This window comes from Diabrotica virgifera, chromosome 5, assembly GCF_917563875.1.
Source record: "Diabrotica virgifera virgifera chromosome 5, PGI_DIABVI_V3a".
Lineage (NCBI taxonomy): Eukaryota > Metazoa > Arthropoda > Insecta > Coleoptera > Chrysomelidae > Diabrotica > Diabrotica virgifera.
In genome coordinates this window covers 73,837,303-73,857,739 of record NC_065447.1, presented here as the reverse complement: position 1 = coordinate 73,857,739, position 20,437 = coordinate 73,837,303, and the positions used below count along the sequence as shown (strand labels likewise).

Sequence of the window (20,437 nt, the reverse complement as noted above, 5' to 3'; positions counted from 1 at the left end):
ATAAACAGTATACAAAATGTATATACACATCGACGTTCGTTTCACTTTATGTTTTGACTTAATTTGTTTGAAAATGAATCGTGACGCATGAGAAAAGTTATAACGGACCAACAATATATGATGACAAACTAAAATCAATACAGTTGACTACATTTAGACTAACATAAACTCCAACGAATTCAAAAGCTGAGAGGTACATTCATTACATCAATTAAATGTAAGTGACAGTTGACATGATGCCGTTAATGAGAGGGTTGAATAATACTTGCAGCCAATGTAATAATAATTATTTATTTTTATTTCAGGTGAAATCGTAGGTTAAGGCCTGTCGTTTACCTCCCGACCTTGCTACCGACACTGACGATATGGTAAGTTCTTTAAATATCTTTATTATATTATATAACGTATCTTCATAAACTTTTTCAAGTTTTCATAAAAAAAATATTTCATCAGGTTAGTTGTGATCCTACAGAAATATTTAATCTGGTTGTAATAAGTTTGGTAGTGTACAACAAACATAATTATGGGCTATTCCACGAATATACGCCTGTGTTGAATTATCGCGACAACAAATATTTTAGTGTGCAACATAAGAAGTGCGAAAATAAATGGCTCTAATAATTGTTCCAATAAACAACAATGTATTTTGCAATTTAATTTCGTTCTTCATAATTTGCACAGTAAAATATTCGTTCTCGCGATAATCCAAGACAGGCGTATGTTCGTCGAACAGGGTATATAACGTATGATATAAAACCATTGTTTTACGTCATCATCATCATCATAATCTTGGTGCTACAGCCCTTAGAGGGCCTCGACCTTCTCAAGCTTTCTACGGCATTCTGTTCTGTCCCTTGCTTGCATTTTCCAGTTGCCGACTCCGATCTTCTCGGCATCTTATGTTACCCCGTCCATCCACCTCAGCTTTGGTCTACCCCGTCTTCTCATTCTCATTTTTTCCCAATTTTTTTACGTCAGCAAAAATAATACTGCTATACTTCACAATGGTATGATACCACATCATTTCTGAAAGGGGTAACCTTAACCCTAAGGGCCAGCACCCATGATGCAAACATCGGTTGAAGGCAGGTTTCAGACAAATCGTCTCGTGGGCAAATCCCTATGTTTTTACGCTGTGATGATAACAAAATAGTTTAGAGTACAATTGGATTTAGACCAGTGGTGGGCAAACTTTTTTAATGGGGGCCACAAAATTTAAGAAATTCTAGAGCAAGGCTGGAATTATAAGAAAAATGCGTTTTGTGTTAAAGCGGGCCATATACTATCCATTTAGATGGATCCTCGGCGGGCCAGATTAAATACATTCGCGGGCCGGAGTTGGCCCGCGGGCCGTGCTTTGCCCATCACTGATTTAGACTGTAGCTTTAAAAGAGTTGCGTCGTGAGCCCTGACCCTTAAGAGCAAATTAGTAAGGACCCAAAATTATGTCTATTATTTATTGTCTATCGGTGTTTTTCTTCTTGATGTGTCCATCCGTGACGAATGTTGGCGATCATCATGGTAATGTTTACCTTATCTGCAGCATCGAAAAGCTGCACATTATGTTGTGTCGAACCAGGTTCTGAGGTTCTTCAACCAGGATGTTCTTCTTCTTCCTGGAACTCTCTTTCCAAATATTTTTTCTAGCTGGATGGCTGATGGTAGGGGAGCAAAGTATGCTAAATGTGCAGTCACTCGAGCGTTATGGGGACCTATTGGGTTGTGAAGAGTAGGTCCTAAAACCAAAAAAAGTTAAGTAAAGTTTTCCATTTTAGTGCGCGCTTGCCATTTTTTAATTTAATTTTCCATTTCCAACAATCGTTTCTTACGATTATAACGCCATCTATCCATAATTTGAAAAAATGTTTCGAATAAAAGTTACTTATTTTTATAGGTCTGGATCCCGCGTATGAAAAAAAAGTTGATTAATAGCAAGCTGAAAATTTGTTAATAGCTTAAGGGTGTCTAGTCGGACAAACTTTGATATATGGGAACACTGGAACAGGGGAAGTTTTAATTGTGGAATAGGTTAAAAATTTGGAACGGTCAGAACACGAAAACGTCACATGCATTTTGTCCGACAGAACTTCCAATTGATTTGTTACCCTTTCATTAAACTCTCATGCAAAAATCATGCTGCTATTTATCACCAAATGGGCGTTATAATGAGTGGAACACGTAGAAAATGTCATATGACAGGAATTATGACAGGTGATAAATAGCAGCCTGATTTTTGCATGAGAGTTTAATGAAAGGGTAACAAATCAATTGGAAGTTCTTTCGTACAAAATACATGGGACGTTTTCGTGGTCTGACCGTTCCAAATTTTTAACTTGTTCCACAATTAAAACTTCCCCTGTTCCAGTGTTCCCATATACCAAAGTTTGTCCGACTAGACGCCCTTAAGTTAGTAACACATTTTCAGCTTGGTATTAATCAACTTTTTTTTCATACGCGGGATCCAGACCTATTATGTAAGGAATCCAAATCTTCAATAAAAAATGGGAGCTCCTATTTAAGATTTTAAAGTAACCTCCCACCCCTTCTCCGTGGAGTGGCACCCCTTAACGAACTCCCCTATGTTAAGAGCCAATATATGGTATAGGTACATCTGCAGGGTACCAATTGTTTCCCCATATGATAATCTGACGCGCTCGAGTAACTGCAAAATTTCCCGCTTGGGCTCCCCTACCATGATAGATGTTCATATCTGAATTCATTTCTCATAATGTGCCCGAAGTATTATAACTTTCGAGATTTGATGGTGGTCAGTAGTTCTCGGTTCTTCTTAATTTTTCTGAAGAACTTCTCATTTGTGACCTGGAGAGTCAAGGAATTTTAGGTATTGTTCGATGTAGCCACATCTCAAATACTTACTTCCAATTTTCGAACATTGTCAATTATCATGGCTATTCTAACTTTGTTTACGGCAAATCTGAATATTTCGGCATATACAATTCGAACCGTTTCTGCAAGTTTTGGAGCCACGAGTGACTCTTCTCCCTGGACCCCTTCTGATGTCTTTTTTCCCTTGAATGAAGTACTCTTTATTTACTGTGCCTCATAACGTGACCCAAGTATTTAAACTCTATTTTTTTTCTAGTTATTCCTACCTCTCTCTCCTTACCTATCCTACGTAGTACCTCCTCGTTGGTCACGTGCTTGGTGCAGGATATACATACATATACATACATACATGTATACGTACCTAATATACGTCGGTAGGCCCACATTTCGAAGTCCCTTACTTTCTTCATTAATATTGCGGTCATTGCCCATGCCTCCATTCGACGCTATTACTTTTTATATTCTTATACGTATCTCCTTTGCCTGATCATAACTTGAATTAACTGTTGTTCCTAAGTAGTCCAGGGCGGATCTGCTTTGAGATGGACGTTGAGAGGTGACTCTAATTTTTTTGCAGAAATTGCTTGGAATTAACCTATATAATAAAAATTGAGTTATCCTCCCACTCAAAAAGGTCCGGAACATTGTTTAAATATTCAAAATGTCAAAAAATGAAGGAAAAATTCGATTTTTTTCTTCGTTTTTTGATTATAACTTTAAAAGTATTCACTTTCGAGAAAAGTTACACTAAAATAAAGGTTGTGTAATTAAATTTCCTACCATACAAGATTGGTTAAAAATTTTTAAAATTGTTACCCTTGTTGCAAAAGGGTCTAGGACGTTTCATCGCCGCCGTTTCGATGCCGCCAGTTCGATGCCGATGCCGGCCGATTCATCGCCAGTCAATTAATCGCTATCTGATATATTTCCGAATTTTCGACAGTTACATTTATTATTTATTTTTAGTATTAATTAGGAATTCTAGAAAATGCGAGATATGACGGCGATGAAATGGACCGGCGATGAACCGGCGGCATCGAAACGGCGGCGATGAACCGGCGGCGATGAAACGTCCCATTCCGTTGCAAAATAGCAATAATTGCGAAAAAAACATAAAAAACAAGTATTCGCATTTTACGTTTTTCAACCATTTCTGCTAAACTTAGGACCTTCATATTTCACCCAGAAAAACTTTATGATATGATAAAACAAGACTGTAAATTTATTTAAGGTATGCTCAATAGATTTTGCAAAATAAATTTTGAAATCCGGCTTTGGCAAAAACAATTCGTTTTTTCAAAATGTTGCAGGACTGAAAATAGAGCAGATAGCAAGTTAATTTTTTTTTGCAAATAGAAGAATACTGTAACTTTCATTTGCGATTTGCAAAATTAATATCGGTTAAATACCACGGTGTCAGGAATTTTTTAAAATAAAAATTAATTTTTGGTGCTACGCGCAGGGCAGCGGTATTCGATTCACACAAGTTGATTTCCACCAAAATTTCTTCCAATCTTTATCTAATATATTATATTCTTACTCTATATTTTGTTGTATGTTCATATTTTAATTCCACAAAAATCAAACTAATTTGATTACTGTTTGTGAAAAATTGTTTAAACAATTGCATAAGTTTAACAATAATACACTTTTATTTTGTAAGTTAAAATATATGAACAAAGAAAGTTTTTGCTAAAAAAAGTGTTATTTCAAAGAACAGAGTATGTGTTTTTATTTTGAAATAAAAATATGTAATAATTTATTTCGAAATGTACTAAAAATTAAAATTTATCAAACCTTATCAAAGGTCATTGGAATGCCCAATCAGAGCGAACGTATCCGCTGTCCTGCGCGTAGCACCAAAAATTAATGTTTATTTAAAAAAATTCCTGACGCCCGTAGTAGTTAACTGATTTTAATTTTGCTAATTGCAAATGATAGGTACAGTATCCTTTTATATGTAAAAAAAATCAACTAGCTGTCTGCATTATTTTAAGAGTTGCAGCATTTTGAAAACATGAATTTTTTTTTGCGAAAACTGGATTGCAAAATTTATTTTGCAAAATCTATTAAACCGATCTTAATGAAATTTACAGCACTGTTTTATCATGTCATAAAGTTTTTCTAGGTGAAATATGAAGTGTAGCATAAATATGTTTTTTTTTTGAAAAATGGCTTTGGCAGAGCCAATTAGCCAGACTTGTTTCTGATTGATTGCAGATTCATAGTCATAAATATCTTATAACATAAGTACATTCCACAATTTTATTTTTATAGATACATTGGTACATTGTGTAGCTTTTTTTTATTTTGTTTTTTTTTAATTATTTTACTGTTATTTTTAATATATATTTTAATTTGTGCGAAACACTTTTTTTTACTTCTTTTTTTATCCTTTTTTATTTTTGTTCCTTTTTTTTTCTTTTTTTTGTTTATTATTATTTTTTGTTATTATTTTATTTTGTGTTTTTTTAATATTATTTTTTTTATTTTTTTTTAATTTTTTCAAACCACATTAACAAATTATGCCTATTTATTACATATTATGTTTACAACTTGTATTTACATAATTTAACATGTTTATAAATGAGATGAAGAATTTCCATATCATTTGTAAATATTAAAGTATTTAGGTTTATTGGGAAAAAATTTTTAAATCTTTTAATTCCTTATAAAGGTCGTTTATGTTATTTATGTTTAAAAGACATTCTAATATGACATGTGTTAGATCTCCGATTTTGCCACAAGTACAATTGGGAGTATCTGCCAAGCCGATTCTATGCATGTAAGATGGCGTAAGAGCATGATTGGCTCTCAACCGATTAATGGTCTTTATAAAATGTCTGTTATGTTCTGTGTAAAACCATCTTTTTGAGAATATTCTAGGGTTACAATGAGCAAAATTTGAGCCAGTATTACATTCTCTGTAATGCAATTGCCAATTATTTTTAAGTTTTTTTCTGCTAAAAGTATCAATATCTGAAGCTGGAATTAAATTTTTGTTTATTTTTTCTCCGATCACATAAGCTGATTTAGCAAAATTGTCAACTATTTCATTGCCTTTTATTCCCGAATGACCCTTAATCCAAGCAATTGTTATATTTACTCCTAATTGTATAATTTCAAACAGAGTTTTAAGAATATTCAATTCAATGTGGTTTATGTGTTTGACTGTTTGAATGTTACTCAATCTGTCCACCACGCTTTTACTGTCAGTAAATATAACATAATTGCTAGTTGGATTCAGTAGTACATACTGAACAGCAAACATTACTGGTACATAAATGGTTGAAAAACGTAAAATGCGAATACTTGTTTTTGATGGTTTTTTTTCGAAATTTTTGCTGTTTTGCAACAAGGGTGACAATTTTTAAAATTTACAGTTAATTCTATATTGTAGGAAATTTAATTACGCAACTTTTATGTTGGTACAACTTTTCTCGAAAATAAATACTTTTAAAGTTATAATCAAAAAACGAATAAAAAAATCGAATTTTTCCTTAATTTTTTGATATTTTGATTATTTAAACAATGTCTCGGACCTTTTTGAGTGGAGGATAACTCAAATATTATTATATGAGTTATTTTCAAGTATTTTTTGCAAAAAATATGAGTCACCTCTCAACATCCAAATGTACTAATATTTTTACAGATGCGCCCTGGTCTAAAGTAAGTGTACGAATCCACGTGTTCAGTTTCTTGATTTTCTAATATTATTTGTCCTGTTCGTTGTTGGGTTTTGCTTATTAGCATCCATTCGGTTTTTGTGATGTTCAGTTTGAGCTCATATTGTGCACTTGTTCTTTGTATCTTACCCATCAGGCAACTCAGCTCCTCCATGCCACTCGCGAGAATCACAATATCGTTAGCATACCTTATGTTATTAATAATTTCTCCGTTTATCTTTATCTCCTTTGTGCTTTACTCTATAGCGCGGTCTTAAATACTTCTTCCGAGTATATGTTAAATAGAATAGAAGATAAGATACATATCTGCCATACCCCTTTCTTGATTTCAATTTTATTGGTCAATTTAGATGCTGCCTTCACTTTAGTTTGACCCCAATAGACACTCGCTATTGTTTGAATAGCGAGTGACGATCTATTCAACCTGCATAAAAAGGTTAAAGAAATGGCAGGGATGCAAAAAAGAGACCACAACACAACTCTTTTAGACAAAAATGGAAATACTATTATAACGACTGACGAAAAGCTAAAACGATGGAAAGAATATATGGAAGAGCTATTCGACGACGAAAGAGGAAACCTACAAGACATATCTTTCGAAAACAGAGAAACAAGTGTAGAAGTTACAAAGGAAGAAATATTGTATGCACTAAAGAACACCAGCAACGGAAAAATCCCGGGGCCAGATCAACTGCCTATTGATATCCTTAAAATAATAGAAAATGAGTACATAGATGTTCTCTTGAAGCTCTTTAATGAAATTTATCAGTAGGGTGACATACCCAATGAATAATTGACCTCAACCTTTATTTGTCTCCCAAAAAAGAAGAATGCTAGAGAATGCACCGACCACTGCATGTCTCACACACTTAAAATGTTTTTAAAGATCATTCATAAACGCATATACCAAACACTTGATATGGATATTGAAGAAACTCAATTTGGATTCCGTAGAGGCGTAGGTACCCGTGAAGCTCTCTTTGCATTCAACGTACTAATCCAGAGATGTTTGGATGTGAACCAGGATATGTACGTCTGTTTCATAGATTACAACAAGGCTTTCGATAAAGTCCGCCACAAACAGCTAATGGACGTCCTCAGAGCAAAACAATTACAATACAATGACCTTCGAATTATAACAAATCTATATTATAAACAGCAAGCACACATACGCATTAATGAGCACACATCAGAAGAGTTCGAAATTAAAAGAGGAGTACGACAGGGGTGTGTATTGTCATCACTACTATTCAATGCATACTCTGAAAAAATTATGAAAAGAGCTCTTGAGGGAGAAACAGCAGGAATAAAGGTAAATGGAACGCCAATTAACAACATTAGATATGCGGACGATACTATCATAATAGCAGACAACCTTAAAGACCTCCAAAAGCTAATAAACAAGATGGTTGAGTATGGAGAAGAATATAGATTATCAATAAACATCAAGAAAACTAAATTTATGAGGATATCAAAAACCCAAAATAATGATGAAAGCCTGACGATTAAAGGTAAAACTTTAGAACAAGTTGAAAACTACAACTATCTTGACACAATAATCAATCACACAAACGAGTACTCCAAAGAAATCAAAGTTCGAATAGAGAAAGCAAGAACAGACTTCAATAAAATGAGAAAGGTACTTTGTGCAAGAGAACTGAAATTAGACTTGAGAGTTAGGTTCGCAAGGTGTTGTATTTTCTCGACCCTGCTTTACGGAATAGAAGCATGGACACTTAACGCGTCGACTACTAAAAAGTTGGAAGCATTTGAACTGTGGGTGTATAGAAGAATCCTGAAGATATCATGGACCGAGCATATAACAAACAACGAAGTCATGAGAAGAGTCAACAAAAGACTGGAAATATTTGAAACCATCAAGACACGAAAGCTGCAATACCTGGGGCATGTTATGCGTAATGAGAGATATAACGTACTTCAATTGATTATACAGGGGAAAATCCAGGGCCAGAGAAGAGTAGGAAGTGTAATGTATGCCTCTTTAGGACTGTGGGACATAATATAACATAAAGCTATTTACGATAGGTTTTATTAAGCTTTATAAGGATATATGTAAATTAACAATATTACCAACTATTACTCTTGTTCACATGGAGTCCATAACCTAAGTGTGTTGTCAATGTATGGTTGTCATGTCACAGCTGTCACTTGTGGTTCCGTTTACCAAGTGCAACGTTGCCAAGTATATGCGTACATGAGAACCATACATAACAGGAAGGAGAAGAATCTCATGGTTGCGTAAGTTGAGGGAATGGTACGGATGCACATCAACCGAACTATTCAGAGCAGCAGCATCTAAGATTAGAATATCCATGATGATTGCCAACCTCCGTCGCGGTGATGGCACGTGAAGAAGAAGAAGGTTGTTTGAATATTTCTGTATTTGATTTCGAACTTATGGAGTACTGCAACTATCTTTTCGGGCTTTACCTTATCGAATGCTTTTACGTAGTCTATAAAGCATATTACGTCTATGTTCATGTGATCTCTGGTAATCGAACTGGAGATCATAATTCATCTCTACCTGCTTTTCTGTTCACTTCGTTAACACATTCTCTTCAATATTTAATATATGTATCTGACATAAACTTCCGTAAACTAAAATTAATCAGATATCTTCAAAACGTATACTACTCAAAATTCAATCGATATGTAATATAAACTTACCGTTTCTATCTTAAACTTTATAGAAACTAATATTATACATAGGATTTATTCCAAAATAGCAAAGTTTATATTAACTTTCGTTGAGACAGAAAATACATAAAAGTAGGAAATATTTTACGGAAAATGTTGCACTCAGTACAGTGACCAAATTCGTAGAATTTCGTTAACGATTTCCCGCATATGTGCTGATGAAGTATCTGGAACAAATGGAACATCCCTGAAACTAATGAAACTTTGGAATTTTAGCTGAACTCGTCAATTTTTAATTGAAAATAGTCTTATATGTTATTGAAAAGCTAACTCCATTGACAATATTTGGCAAATATGAACGGTTAATAGCTCATAAAGGTAACTTTTTAGATATAAAAGAAATATCACATACAATTTTTTAAGCGAGGCAATTAAGCAGTAAAAGGCTCAAATCCTACCAAATTTTTGAAGTTGGATGAATCTGAATGAAATTTTTTGAATTCGATTCGTAAGAGCCTCAGGAAACTTTGTGAATAAAAATGATGATGTCTAAATGAAAATTTCATTATTGAACAAGCAAAATGCATTTTGTACAAAGCATTTCGAAGTGACGAAAAACGATCAATTTGCAATTCGGAAATAATTGACCAGAATGAGTTCAATTTAGCTACCCGTGAGTTTTTAAGATAGCTGAATACGAATATCATGACAGCGATTGTCTCTGAGGCACCTGGTGCCTAGGATGGGTCCCGTCTCCTGGAGTTTTATGGAAATTGGATACAAAATCAATGTAAACTGGTGACTCGGGACTTTTGGGTTGCTGAACACTAATATCACGTTGACGATGGTTTCCAAAGCACGTGGGCCACGTTTTCTGGAGATTTATAATTTGGTACAAAATCAACGCAAATTCGTATCTCAGGGTGTCTTTGAGGCCGCTGGACACTAATATCATGTCGGCTATAGTTTTCGAGACATCTGGTGCCCATAAGGAGTCTCATCTGGAGTTTTATGAAAACCCGATACAAAATCAGCGGAAACTCATTACTCGGGAATTTTTAGGGACACTGATCACGAATACGGCCCCTAATTTTGTAGAAACTCGTTACTTGATGTTTATTTGCGGTCCAAGTCAGGTGTCGTTGTCAAAATACAAAATAATACTAAATTAAACAAAAATATGGTTGCTTAGTAAAAAATTCTTCAAATAATTTATTTAATCTGACTCATTTATATCGGCAATTCAAATAAGTCTTCTACTTTAAAATGATATTGCCAATATTGTTAAAAACAATTGCCATCCGTTTTATTTAACAATGATTATCCTTTATCGTTTATAAATAAGGAATTGTCAAGATTGAATCGAATAGAACAGAACAACGCAACGTAGAACGGGATCCTATAACATCCACAAGAAATAATACGAGGAAAATATCAATACCATAATATATAAAAGGACTATCCGAAAAACTTAAAACAACAGGAAATAAATTTTCAACATTTCAACAACATTCAAAACAACAAACACATTGAGACCTATTCTATCTAAAACTAAACCTAACAATGAACAAGAAAGAACAAAGAATTATATTTATAAGATACCTTGCGAATACGAACAATTTTATTTAGGTGAAACATCAAGACCATTAAACGTTAGAATAAGTGAACATCCGTCTTATATTAAAAACAGAGAATTTGATAGAACTCAAATATGTCAACACGCATGGGATAATGAACATAGAGTTCAGTGGAGAGATTCAAGTATAGTCCTGAAAGAAACATATAGTAAAAAGGGAAAAATTAAAGAAGCGGCTCTAATTATGCTAAATGAAACCAATTGTGTCGCAAATTCCTCGGTAGAATGCAGTAGGTTACCCATACTGAAAGAGGAAGTCAATAGAAAGAAAATACCACGATTAGTAAGTCAGTGACATATCGAGTTAGTACATATTTTATATTTTAGTATTATGTATATAATATCTATGTATTATTAATATTATTTATAATTTAAAATAGCATATACAGGGTGTAACAAAAATACAGGTCATAAATTAAAGTACATATTCTGGGACCAAAAATAGTTCGAATGAACCTAACTTAGCTTAGTACAAATATGCACATAAAAAAAAATTACAGCCATTTGAAATTACAAAATGAAATTCGATTTTCTCGAATATATCGAAAACTATTAGAGATTTTTTATTGAAAATGGACAAGTGGCATTCTTATGTCAGGCACATCTTAAAGAAAAAATTATAGTGAAATTTGTGCACCCCCTAAAATTTTATGGGCCTTTATTCCCTTAAACCCCCCCCCCCAAACTTTTGTGTACGTGCCAATTAAATTATTATTGTGGTACCATTAGTTAAACTCTCTATTTTCAAAACTTTTGTGCCTCTTAGTATTTTTTCGATAAAGCAGTTGTTATCGAGATGCGGCTTCTTTTTTAATATGTTTACATAAAAAAATTATGAGGGCTTTGTGCCTTTTAACCCCCCAAATGACTGTGTACGTTCCAAATAAACTATTGCTGCGGTACCATTAGTTAAACACAGTGTTTTTAAAACTTTTTTGTCTCTTTGTATTAATTCGATAAGGCACCTTTTATTGAGATGTGGCTACTTTCTTAACATGGTTCAAAATGTACCTAAAAATGTAAATCATAAATAAATTTTCATAATATTAGCAAGTCTCCATAATCGTAATTAACCATATACAAATATGTGGTGGATATGACAAATATTCAAAATATCTCGATAAAAACTGACTTTTCGAAAAAGTACTAAGAGGCAAACAAGTTTTTATAATATTGTGTTTAACTAATGGTACTACAATAATAATTAAATTAAAACGTACACAACAGTTTGAGGGGATTTAAAGGAACAAAACCCCCATAAAATTTTTAAGGGGTGTCCAAATTCTACTATAATTTTTTCCTAAGAAACTACTGCCATAAGAATACCACATGTCCATTTTCAATAAAAAAGCTCTAATAGTTTTCGATATATTGGAAAAAATCGATTTTCATTTTGTAACTTCAAAGGGCTGTAACTTTTTTTATGTGCACATTTGTACTAAGGTAAGTTAGGTTCAGTCAAACTATTTTTGGCCCAGAATATGTGACTAAAGGACATCGCACACATCTTATGGAAAATATAATGTCACTCAAATTCAATAAAATTTATACGATTAGATTCGTTTTAATATAACGATCAATTCTTATCATTGCGCCAACTCTTAATTATGATTAATTACGGCGCAAATTGCAATTAAAGTTTATCGAAATCACATTTTTGGAGTCCATAAAATGTTAGTTTACAATCATTATTGCTCTGAGTGCTATTCATAACAGCTTAAATTCCGCTGCGCCTAAGCGGATTAGTGAAACTAATCCGCTGATTTATGGAGTACCGAAAATCTGGGTATTTTAAAATATTTTTTCTCTCTCTAACTTATGTACCTACCCATTTGATTTCAGATTTATTTATATCAATTTCTGCTCTTATTTTTGAAAATAGAGAGTTGGCGCAATGATAAGATTTGATCGTTAATTTAAAACGAATCTATTGGTATAATTTTATTGAATTTGAGTGGCATTATATTTTCCATAAGATGTGTGCGATGTCCTTTATGACCTGTATTTTTGTTACACCCTGTATATTAAAGTCGGAATTTGGTATTAGATTTGAGAGTAAACTAAATGTAAGCCCAAATACTTACGATGATGTCGGGATAGTATCACGAGGTTTTTCCTGGTTTTCCCTCGTGATTTACTATGAGATCTCTAAGGCTAAGGCTCCACGGGCGGGAAATTGACGCTAGCAGTAGCAGTAAAATGAACTTAAGGTTCCGCGGAACGGAGTAGGGATAGCCGAACTGTACCGACTACAGGACTTGTGCGTAGTCGGTTCAGTTCGGCTATTCCCATTCCGTTCCGCGGAACCTTAAGTTCATTTTACTGCTACTGCTAGCGTCAATTTCCCGCCCGTGGAGCCGTAGCCTTACACTAGAATTTTACTGCCACCGTTGCATTTGGTTGTCTTTTTAAAGACAAATCACATGCTATGATTTTTTGTGGCGGATATTCTTGAGTTGGGTTGATTTCATGTAATCCAATGAACTATCTTTTAGTAAAGTCGTCCCATGAACGCAACGCATGAATATTAGCAATATCATTTTAAAGTCTTCTACTTTAAAATGTATAATACATGACTGAATTGCCGATATAAATGAGTCAGATTAAATAAATTATTAGAAGATTTTTTTACTAAGCAACAACATTTTTGTTTAATTTAGTATTATTTTGTATTTTGACCACGACACCCGACTTGGGCGTCGAAACGTTAATAAAATCTTTTTTTTGGTAAAATTGTGGCTTATTTCCCATTGAAAATAGTTGATTATAAAAATGCCACAAGGAAATAGCTTCAGAATACCATTTTAGGTATAAGAGAAATTTCACATAAAATAAAAAAAATATATATATTTATTAGGCGAAGCAATTAAGCAATAAAAAGCTCAAAACCTACCAAATTTTCGAAGTTGGTTGAATTTAAATGAAACTTTTTCCATTCGATTCGTAAGAGTCTTAGGAAACTTTGTGAACAAAAATAATGATGATTAAGTGAAAATTGCAATATTGGACAAAAAAATTTTCTAATACGAATTTAAACGTGCTGAAAATGATAAATTTGTTATTCGTAAATAATTAAGGGAAGTGAGTTCCATTTTGATACCTGGTCATTTTTGAGCTCGCTGACCACGAATATTATGACGGCGATGGTCTCCGAGGCACCTGTGTCCAGGATGGGGCCCGTTTACTAAAGTTTTAGGGAAAATTGATACAAAATCAATGTAAACTCGTTACCTGGGGTGTTTTTGGTCTCGCTGAACAGAAATATCATGACTGCGATGGTCTCCGAGGCAGCTAGTACCCATGATGGTCCCCATCTACTGGAAAAATAGTTTTATGGAAAATTGATACAAAATCAATGTAAAGTGGTTACTCGGGGTTTTGGGTTGCTGAACACTAATACCACGTTGGTGAAGGTTTCCGAAGCATGTGGGCCGCGTCTTCTGAAAACTTATAAAAAATTTATATAAAATCATCGCAAACGCGTTACTCGGAGGGTTTTTGGGGTCGCTGAAAACTAATATCATGACGGCGATGATCTCCGAGGCCACTGATGTTCAAGCGCTCAGGACGGGCACTGTCGCATGTAGTTTTGTAGACATTTCATATAAATTCAGTCTAAAATGGTTATTGATGGTTTTTGCGGTCGCTGAACACTAATATCAGCTCAGGGATGGTCTCCGAGGTACCTAGTGCCCAGTATGGACCTCATCTTCTTAGTTTATTTTAACTTTCGTTAGGACAGAAAATACATAAAAGTAGAAAATATGAATGTTGTTCTGAAGCTATTTCCTTGTGGCATTTTTATTATCAACTATTTTTAATGGGAATAAGCCACAAGTATTTGGTCTTACATTTAATTTACTTTCAAAAAACTAATACCAAATTCTGACTTTTAATATGTTTAAATTATAAATAATTATGTATTAATAATTATTTATAATTTAAACATATTAAAGTAAGAATTTGGTATATTAGTTTTTTGAAAGTAAATTAAATGTAAGACCAAATGCTTACGATGTCGGGATAGTATCACGAGGTTTTTTCCTGGTTTTCCCTCGTGATTTACTATGGAATCTGTAACGCGGGAATTTCTTTTTAAAAACAGATCATATGTTATAATTTTTTTGTGAGGGATATTCTTGAGTTGGAATTGATTTCATGTAATCGAATGAACTATCTTTTAGTAAAGTCGTCCCTGGAACGCAACTCATAAATATTGGCGATATCATTTTAAAGTCTTCTACTTTAAAATGTATAATATACGTCTGAATGCCAATATAAATGAGTCAGATTAAATAAATTATTAGAAGAATTTGTTTACTTAGCAACAACATTTTTGTTTATTTTAGTAGTATTTTGTATTTTGACAACGAAACCCGATTTGGGCTTCGAAACGTTAATAAAATCATTTTTTTTTGGTAAAATTGTGGCTTATTCTCATTAAAAATAGTTGATAGAAAATATTATGCAGAAAATGTTGCGGTCAGTACAGTAACCAAACTCGTAGAATTTCGTTAACGATTTCTCGCGTATGTGCTGATTAAGTATCTGAAACAAATGGAACATCCCTGGAACTAACGAAAATCTGTAATTTTAGCTGAAATCGTCAATTTGTAATTGAAAATAGGCTTATATGTTATTGAAAAGCTAATTCCATTGACAATATTTGGCAAATATGAACAGTTCATATGATCATAAATAGAGAGCGGAATATATGCAAAGTGCATATAGATGCATATATTACATATTTTCAGACGACAAACACAACATTGCATATTTAAGCTAAACACAATTTATTTTGCATATTTTATAAATAAATTATATAAAAGTTTAAAATTTTCCTCTCTTAGTTGGAATTTTCTAACTTCGATATGAACGAGCTCGTTATTTATCTATCTATCGCTCATTATTATCTATCTGGACTTTCCCATTACTACCTGAATTTAACAATTATGGGTGTTCCCAGAAAAATATTATTTTATTAGCGTAGCAAGTCGTAGGTACCTACCTGCTTTTAAGGGTCTAATATTTATTTTGTCAGTTTCCGGCCAACATTTGTTTAAAGTAAACGTTGTATCGTATTTAGTGTTTTTGAAGTGATTGGTATATATTACATTTAAATATGTCTACCATTCAAAAAAGTGCTTGGATAAAGTGTTTCCCCGAGTTAAAGCTAAGTGGAGACAAAGTATTTTGCAAGGCCTGTTCCAAAATCGTAAGTTACATTCATTTTCACATTTCATTTTTTAAATGAGGAACTGACAAACAAAAGCTCATTGCTCAAACAAAAAAACTGTTAACACTTTTGTGCTCATTGTCAAAAAATTCCCGGAAATACAGGGATTACAATTAGAAATAAATTAAAAAATGTTTTAGAAAAAAATGAGGGCTTCGATTGTTTGAGGAAAGTTGTACGTATTTTTAAAGGCAACTTTTCTGAAGATCTTACGACTTGGCAAATTAGTTTACTGCCTAAATTAAAATATTATCCTATAACATCGGTAGATGTAAAACGAATTTTTCTGTGTCCAAACACGTTTTTAGTGATAGAAGGCAAAAGTTGCTAGTTGAAAATTTTGAAAAATATTTGATTATAAATTCATACTATAATTTAGATTCTTAATTTAATTATAATATCAGTTTTTGTGTGTCATTTCATTTGTTTTAATGTGAAAAATAAATATGTATTAAACATAAATGTAGGTTGAATTTTGTAGGTATTTTTAATATGCATTTGCATATTTAGACAAATTTAGAAAAAATACCTGCATATTTGTAGTAAAAGTAATGCGCATATATGCGCATATTTTGATAATGTTGTGTTGCATATATTCCGCTCTCTAATCATAAAATATTTCTTTTTAGGTATAATACAAATTCCCCATGCTTTTTTTAATATATTTAATAGGCGAGACAATTTAAGCAGTAACATGCTTAAAATCTACCAAATTTTTGTAATTGAATGAATATCATTGAAACTGTTTGCATTCTGAATAGGACATACTATTGCCTCTCTTCATCATCATCATTCTCTTTACCTTATCCCTATGTGGGGTCGGCTTCCCTAATTGTATTTCTCCACACAATTCAATCCTGGGTCATATCTATATTAATCCCCTTAACCAACATGTCCTGCCTAATCGTCTCCCCCCACGTCTTCTTTGGTCTTTCTCTCCTACTCCTTCCAGGAATCTGCACTTCAGCTACTCTTGGTATTGGATGATTAACGTCTCGACGTTGAACATGACCAAACCATCTCAACCTATGCTCTCTCATTTTGGCATCAATTGGTGCCACACCTAAACTTCCCCTAATATACTCATTTTTAATTTTATCCTTTCTTGTCACTCCACTCATCCATCTAAGCATTCTCATCTCCGTCACATGCATTAGTTGTTCCTCTTTCTTTTTCATTGCCCAACATTCAGTTCCGTACATCATAGCCGGTCTTATGGCTGTTTTATAGAATTATCCTTTAAGCTCATTGAAACTTTTCTGTCACACAACACACCACTCGCTTCCTTCCACTTCATCCCTCCAGCCCTAATTCTACTGCATGCATCTCCATATATTTCTCCATTACTCTGTAATACCGATCCCAGGTACTTAAAACTATGGCTTTTTACAATCAGTTCACTATCCAAAGATACCATTTTATTTGTAGTAACCCCATCTTTAAATGAACATTCCAAATACGTCTTTGTCCTACTAAGTTTTAAACCTTTTTCCTCCAGAGCTCGTGTCTACTGTTCCAGTTTTTGTTCTAAGTCTCTTTCACTATTTCCTACTAACACGACATCATCAGCATACATTAAGCACCATGGAATGTTACCCTGTAGTTTCGCTATTATCTGGTCCAAAACTAGTGAGAACAAATACGGACTAAGCACCGAGCTTTGGTGCAATTCTACTTTCACATGAAATTTATCAGTCTCTCCCACACCTGTCCACACTTGTCGTTATTCCCTCATACATATCCCTCACAATCTTCACATATGCACCAGGGACCCCTTTCTTATTGAGTGCCGACCACAGAATCTATCGAGGAACTCTATCATATGCTTTCTCAAGATCAATGAATACCATATCAGCGTTTGTTTCTTTACTCCTCTTTACTCCTGTATTTTTCCATCAACTGCCTTATAATGAAAATTGCGTCTGTTGTTGATCTGCCCTGTATAAAGCCAAATTGATTCTCGGATTTGTCGGTCTCTTCACGTATCCGTCTATCAATTATTCTCTCCCATATTTTCATGGTGTGGCTAAGCAGTTTTATAGCCCTGTAGTTTGTACACTGCTGTATATCTCCCCTGTTTTTGTAGACAGGTACTAGTATAATACTGCTTCTCCATCAGTCTGGCATTTGTCCAACTTCCATAATTCTATTAAATAAACCTGCTAGCCACCTTGTTACTGTCTCTCCCAATGCTTTCCATACTTCCCCAGGAATATAATCTGGTCCTACCGCTTTTCCTTTCTTTATTTTTTGAAGCGCTTAAGCCACTTCCGCGTTTGTTATTTTGGTGACCATTGCTGCTACTGTCTCCGTTGACTCTACAGGCTGTCTGTTAAATTCTTCATTTAATAAGCTGTCAAAGTACTTTCTCCATCTCTTTTTGACATCCTTTTCGTGAACTAGTATTTTATTATTTTCATCTCGGATACATCTAATGTGATTAAAATCTTTTGCTTTCTTTGCTCTCTGTTTGGCTATTTTATATATCTTCGTTTCGCCTTCCCTGGTATCAAGTTGATCGTATAGGTTTCGTATAGAATAACCTTCTTTCTCATCTTTTAGCATCCACCACTTGATTTTTTGTGGTCCTCTCCGATATTTTGGTTTAGTTTCACTTTTTACTTCGATGTCCAAAACAAGCAGCTTATGTTGTTGGCTTACTGTCTCACTAACTATTACCTTGCAGTCCTTGCATTCACGTATGTCTTCTTTTCTTATCATGAAATAGTCTATTTGGTATTGATGTTGTCCACTTTTGTACTTAATAAGTTAAGTTTCTCTCTTTTTAAAGAATGTGTTAACAATCGCCATATCTAGTGCTGTTGCTAATTCAAGCATATCATCTCGAGCTTCATTTGTAGTTCCAAATCCTAATCCCCCATATATTGCTTCGTATCCTGCCTTGGCTTGGCCCACATGTGCATTGAAATCACCTCCTATTATAACTTTCTCCTCTGACGGAATATCACTCAGGACGTCTCCTAATTGGTCATAGAAAGCTCTTCTTTCATTCTCACCCAGACCTGTTTGAGGAGCATACACACACACAACATTCAATACCTCTTTATCAATTACAAAATTCACTGACATCATTCTATCACTCGTTCTTACAACTTCCACTACGTTATCTTTCATTTCACTATCGGCAATTATACCAACTCCATTTCTAGTGTTACTATTCCCTGCATACCACAATTTGTATCCTTTACCTAGTTCTTTTGCCCTTTGTCCTTTCCATCTAGTTTCTTGAATGCAAGCAATTTGAACTCTCCTTCGTTTGAGCACATCCACTAACTCCAGACCTGTAAGACTACCAAGATTCCACGACCCTATCCTGATTTTTCTAACCTGCAATGGTGTTCCCCCTGAGATAGTCCTCACCCGGAAATCCGAATGAAGGCTCATTTTACTTCCGGCACATTTTACCTCAGGAGATGCCATCATTTCAGTATAAGTTTTTGATATCACTGGAGAAGGTCTTTTCATTATTATGGCTTGAAAAGGTTTTGTTTGGATATTTGATGCCTGAATATTGCCTCTCTCCATATTTTCGGCATTTCCTGTCGCTCCCAGATTTTTGTCAGCAGGCTAAATATTTGCGTTATAAGTGCTTCTCCCCCATGTTTGATTAATTCTGCAGTAATACCATTGCGATCTGCACTTTTATTGTTTTTCATGCTATATATGATTTCTTTCATTTCTTCCACGGTTGGAGTCTCGGTTGTTTCTGCCGGGTCGTTAATTTTCTCAATCATTTCAACTTGCCCCTATCACTTCTATAAGGTTCTTCATTAAGTAGCTTTCTAAAATGGTCCTGCCATCTATCTAGCTTCCCCTGCTTATCTCCTATTAGGTGTCCTTCCTTACTCTTGTAGTAATTCTGTTTTCTTGCACATTGGTCACTGTTCCTTTTCGCCTTTTGGTAGAAGTTCCTTAAATTTTTATTAATATAATGCTCTTCAATCTCTTGAAGTATTTATCCATATGCTCCTTTTTCTCCCACCTACATAGATCTGGATCCCGCGTACCAAAAAAGTTGATTAATAGCAAGCTGAAAATTTGTTAATAGCTTAACGGTGTCTAGTCGGACAAACTTTGATATATGGGAACACTGGAACAAAGGAAGTTTTAGTTATGAAACAGGTAACGCCAGATTACGAAAACGTTCCATGTATTTTGTCGGACAGAACTTCCAATTGATTTGTTACCATTGCATTAAACTCTCATGCAAAAATCAGACTGGTGTTTATCACCAACTGGGCATTTTAATGAGTGGAACACGAAGAACATGTCAAATGACAGGAATCATGTTGGTTAGTAATAGCAGTCTGATTTTTGCATGAGAGTTTAATGAAAGGGTAACAAATCAATTGG

General features: G+C 34.0%; 1 protein-coding gene across 2 annotated transcripts in view; it reads left to right on the top strand.

The window, feature by feature from the left end:
• Window positions 1-20,437, top strand: part of LOC114329770 (bone morphogenetic protein 1) — a 1,195,441-nt gene that overhangs the window by 61,801 nt on the left and 1,113,203 nt on the right. For both annotated transcript variants that reach the window (XM_050650132.1, XM_050650131.1), the window contains exon 2: window positions 306-368. The gene's annotated coding sequence lies outside the window, so the exon portion shown is untranslated. The remainder of the gene's footprint in view (window positions 1-305; window positions 369-20,437) is intronic.